Genomic DNA, 6,160 nt, shown 5'->3' with positions numbered 1-6,160 from the left:
GTATTTGAATATAGTGTACTTGTACATGTTAGCAGCTGCTAACACGATATCGATTGCATTGTCGCAACGAAGTAGCGTTATACATGCATGGACAACGTATTTACCCATGCCATCAAACACGTTTTCCCCAAACAACATATGTATGTATGAAAATCACAAAAAAATGTACCTGTACACCAGATGAGGAGTAATGCTTGAAACAAATGTATGAAAAAAAACCATAATACAAATGAAATGCATATAGGTGGACGCCTCACAGTGTATTTTCTAACTAGTATTCAGACACATTCAATTCAATGATGTTCACATTTTTTGTTTTTGTGTATATTGCTATTGGGATGTTTAGAAAATCAGCACCCTCAAGGTCTTTGCTGAAGAGAGCCAAAGTCTGGACATTGAGGTTATTTAGTTGGACCTGTCTAGGTTTTAAAGTTATGCTGACCACAAATATATGGGAACACACGCACACACAAAGGCGCGCGCACACACACACACACACACACACACACACACAGATATCAAAAACGATACCTCCATTTTTCATGGAGGTAAGACCACGCAGGTCTTTCAATTTTTACAATAACAAGCAAATTATGATTATTGATCTTTTTCGATTGTAATATTCAAACACCCAGGCTCAGACAATCAGCACCACCCTATAAGTAAGACTGATTTAAAATTGTTTGTCACACAGCATCACGGATCAGCTGCTGGAACACGTACCCCACAGGCACAACAGTAGGAAGGGCGCGAAAAGAGCCTTGATATCCTCCTGGTTAGAAGGTTCCAACAGTCGATATTCTGACTAGACTGACAGGTAAGCTTGGATCAACCTTAAAGGTAAGTGTACTCTACAGGTAGCAGAGACACATCATGTGCCTTGTCATGTACTTATGCGCCCTACTAGCTAGGGTGAGGATTTCTTCTTAGCCATGGACATTATATGAATGAATGAATGAATTTTATTAACGTGTCATGCGTTAGAACGCCCAGCCCACGTGGGCTTATAAGACACACACAGTATAAACTATAATTGAACATAGGATATTGTAACATAGAAGAACGTCAGGAACGTAATCAGTAACTAATATACAAATCGGATAACAAGACCAGATATCATATCATAATCACATAGATCAAAACCATCAAACAAAGGTTTCACAGATCTAAACAGAGTTGTGTTTCTACATGAGATAAGGAAAACAATAAATATAATTGTAAAATCAGAGGGACGTTTCAATCTGAAACAACAGCAACAACATTATCGAGGTAGGTTTGGTCACACACACACACAAGAACCTGGCCTTTTGAAACAACAAGCAGTGAAATACATCAACATTAAAAGACCGTAAATATGCGTAACGTGTTTTATGAGGTTCTATATGTACTGGGTGCACATGGAGAAATCATACTGAACTTATCACATGTCTATAAATACAAGGTGTTCTGCCTTTCAACCCTCACAACACCACCGTTTTTTTTTTTTACTTTAGTCGAGAACAGGTGGCTTCATCTAACCTGTACTTTAGAACTGTGCATCAGGTTATGTTCCACTTGATTTCTTTTAAAAGTTCTTATATTCTTTTTAACGTCATTATCGTTACTTAATATTCGGACTTGGAGCAGCTTATTGTTTATACTTAAATAGAATGAACACGCTGGTAGACCACACCCTTATGCCTAGGTTACACATAGCCGAATTTGGCTCCCGACTCTCTCCCGACTATGGTTTAGGAGTGATTCGGGAGCTAGTCGGCTGTAGTCGGCTGGCGTTCGGCTGAGTCGGATGGCGTTCGGATGGCGTTCTGCTGAGTCGGCTGGTGTTCGGCTGCTCCATCCGAATGTTTTGAAATGTTCAAAACATTCGGCTCTGAACGGCAACTCTGGAATGGGTCGGTTGGTGGTAGGCTGGTGTTCGGCACGGTCGGCTAGTGTTCGGTTGGTGTTCGGGAGTAAGTCAGCAGTCAAATTAAATCTTAACCACGCCATAAACATTGCTGATTTACTCCCAGCTTGTTTCCAACTTACCAATGATTTAGCCCAAGACCTTAGACAAATCTCTGCTAACTCATTCCCAAGCAAAAAGACTATTGCCAGAACGTAGACGAATCACTGCCGAACTTCACACGACCGACATCCAGCTAAAAACAAAAAGACCCATAAATGCCGCACTGGAGCTATATGTGATCTAAATTTTATCTCTTAGTGATGTTTACAAATAGAACAAAGGACATTCTTGATTAAAAACGAAAATTTTGCACTCTTTTGAAAATCGCTGATTATGTCTATTTCAAGTCGAAAAAGGGTCGGCAATCGGTTGGGGATCAGTCGGGAGTGATTCGGCAGTCTGTGGCTAGAGGTCGGGATGGTTGGTGATAGGTTAGTTAGCATTTGGGACACAGTCGGGAGTAAGTCATTTACCTGTCGGGAGGTGTTCGGGACATGTTCGGCGCTAAAAAATAGGCGTGGCCTAAACTGGTCAGACTACTCCCGAACTACTGCCGACTTGGGTCGGCTAAGAGTCGGCTAGTGTTCGGGAGCCAAAGTCGGCTATGTGTAACCTAGGCATTACACGTTGCCCCCCCCCCCCCCCCGACTATGAAATGTGAACATTTTTATGGTTAAAAGATTAGATGACGTGTCAACCGGAGAGTTAAATACTAGCGTGTTAAAGTAATTACAATTCCACTTGCCAACGGCTGCACAAGTTGCTGAGGTTTCGGCAAGTATTTCTTATTTTTTATTTTATATTTTTATGAGAAAGTTTCGAAACAGTGGAAAATGGTAGAACAATTCACAGCCCAAACATGACTATGTAGTATGTGTTATTTTGAACAACAAGCAAACCATAGTTATTCACCATCATTGATGGTTAAATTCAAACCGGCCGGTGCAGGTTTCATGCAAGACCAAGGAGACCTCATACATCCATGAAGAGCCATTGCAGATTCATTGTTTCATCTTGTCTCATTGATTATGGAAATAGGGCTGTAATTAGTATAATATGTATAATTTATGATGGCCTTCTTAACCAATTGCAGTTTATTGTATGGGCACAAGTTTGTTTGTTTATCGTTTTTCAAAATTCCCTGATTACATTCTACCTTTAAGTATGCAAAGGACTTGGGCATTTACATAATCTATGCATCGTGGTGTACACCTTATCCCCACTATCTACCACTATGGAGGTATGACATCTTCAAATTCTAATTCATTAGACTCTTATTTGGATGACTATTATCTGTTGACGATTCACCTGATAATGTATCATATATTTGACGTGTATAAATCATCGAAAGCACTGGAGTTACATATTTTCTTCATCAATTATACATATTAAGTCCTGATTTGCATATTTTGCATGGCATTGTGTACATCTTGGTCTTAACTCTCTGCATACCGAAATTCATAGAAATGCGTCTTTGACTTTGACTTTATTCAGATCCACTTTTAGCTATTACAACATTATGTTGCCAGCTATTCTTCCAGTGGTCTACATAAAATACATTAATACACGCACAACATTACATTACATTACATTACATACATACAAAACATAATATGTACATTGCAAACTATACAACTGAGAAAAAACAAGTTCATTTAGTAACTGTGTTCCAGTGGTAAGCCATACGGTAAAGGAAGCGCTTCCTTTCTGCATTGGTCCTAGGTTTTGACAGTTTGATGCAGTTTGTTGTTGTTGACCGTGTTTGGTACCGACTGTTGGTTGACTGGAATGTGAGTTGGGTGTACAGTGGTTTTGGTAGTCCTGTGTTCACTATCTTGCAGAATGTGGTAAAAAACTGTCTGCTGTATTGTTATTGTGTTTTTATGTAAGCCCAGGACTGCCTGAAAAGCAGGTCTAGCTCTGACCTGAGTTGTTCCTGGTAAAATAAATAAAGTGAAAGTGACGTTGACCTTCTTCTTCCCAATCCCTATATACATACCAGTATTGCAATCCGTCAAGAGGTTCTAAAGTTATGATGACCTCAAATATCTGGAAAAAAAAACAAACACACACACACACATACACAGGCGTACACACAGAAGCACGCACACACACAGAAGCACGCACACACACACACACAGAGAGAGATATACCAAAAATAATACCTCCATTTTTCATTCAGGCCTGTCAATTTTTTTCAATAAGAAGCAAACTAGGATTATTCATCTTTTATCAATGGTAATATTCAACACCCAGGGCTCAGACAATCAGCACCACCCTATAAATAAGACTGATCTAAACTTGTTTGTCACACTGCATCACACATCAGCTACCGGAACACGTAGCCTACAGGCAAAACAACAGCCACAAGGGCAGGAACAAGGGTCTTGATAGTGCCAGCTGACGATATTCTGACTGGACTGAAAGGTAAGTTTGGATCAATCTTAAGGTAAGTTTGGATCAATCTTAAGGTAAGTTTGGATAAATCTTAAGGTAAGTTTGGATAAATCATAAGGTTAGCTTTTTTCATAGACAACAGCGTCACATCATGTGCCTTGCCATGTACTTACACGGCCCACAAGGAAGATTTCTCCCGAGCCACTACCACTATTGTAAAGGCCGTATCAGAGGGACATTTCAATATTCTCGAAAGCACCATTAATAAGGTACATTTGGTCATACACAGGAAAATGACCTTTTTGAAAGCAAGAAATGCCGGCAAACAGTGAAGTACATGGAAACTCAAAGACATGAGTAATATTTGCCATTTCTTTTATGAAGTTCATAAAGGTGCTTCAGCTAACTTGTATTTTCAGTACCCTAACTCATGTCTCATCGTATTTTATTGGTTTTTTTTTAAATTCTTGTTGACGTCAATGAGCGCGGTGGTAGAACACGCCTTGGTGATTAAGTTTCAGCCCCAGACTATCAAATGTGAAAGCATTTATGGTTTAAAGATCAGATGACGTGTCAATCTGTGAGTTTCGTACTAAAAACATTGTGTTAAAGGAACTACCATTCCTTGCCATGGGCTAGCTCATTTAGTCAATTTAAAAGATGGTTCACCTGGCATGTTCCATCGTTACTGAGTGGGCTGTGAATATTGCGAGTTCTTTGTGGGCATCATTACTCGAGAAGCTGTTACTAGATCTTAATGATATTTAGTAGATGAGTATAGTGGTTATGGAAAGAAAATCACGTTTGAAAATGGTTCTCCTTGTTGATTTGATTTGATTTATTGAAATTGCAAACGATAAAATACACGTGGGACACAGGCAGCGGTATGCTGGAGTCGTGACCCACACATGAATACATACATACATATGAATTAGTACAATTATTAAAATACAATCATTGAATACAATTTAGAATCACAAATACATCTCTAAATCTGTGTACCAATCAGTCAGTCCACCTGGCATTTTCCATCGGTACTGCAGTGAACTGAGTGTGTTAACAGCTTAGTGAAGGTGAACATTATTAGGCATATAAATCATGAAAATTAATGTCAGCTTTACATGATTTAAGAGTGAACAGTAATTCAGAAATTGCCTTATTTGCTTAGATAAGACTTTCATACTTTTGAATTATACTATTTGCTGCACAATGTATTAAGGAAGTCTATTCAAGTTGTATCTACAAGACTGAACCATCATACCACCAGGCCTAGGGATTTATAGGGTCTCAAAAACAGATATTCTTTGTAATAACCCCTACTTAATTGTCTCGCTAGTCTGTTTACTCAACCTTACCATCAAAATAAAATACTAGTAACAATAAATGAAGACCTGTATTGCACATATTTGCCCCACTGGGCTTAGTACAGGTCACATGGTAACAATTATATATATGTGACAATGGAAACAATCATACACATCACTATATACAGATATGCATCTAATCTATTCTAGGACATTCGACTTCCCCTCACTTCTTGGTAATTGCATAAAAGGGGGGCAAGTCTGTTACTAGTATCTCCCCGTAACAAACAAAATACACAAGTAACTACTAAGGGGAAAATGGTATTAACAGTAACAATTAGAAGCAAAGTATAATTTGATACACTATGAATAAGACATAGATACAAAGACATAACAAAGCGAAACTAGAGTTCGGGGACCTCATACCTCCATGAAATATTTATTGCTTTTTTGTGGATGGTATGTATGTTTATAGTCGGTTGTATTTGAGAGTAATGGTTATAAATGTTAT

The sequence above is a fragment of the Branchiostoma floridae genome, chromosome 1 (genome assembly GCF_000003815.2).
Source record: "Branchiostoma floridae strain S238N-H82 chromosome 1, Bfl_VNyyK, whole genome shotgun sequence".
In the NCBI taxonomy this organism is placed as follows: Eukaryota; Metazoa; Chordata; class Leptocardii; order Amphioxiformes; family Branchiostomatidae; genus Branchiostoma; species Branchiostoma floridae.
This window is presented reverse-complemented; position numbering follows the sequence as displayed.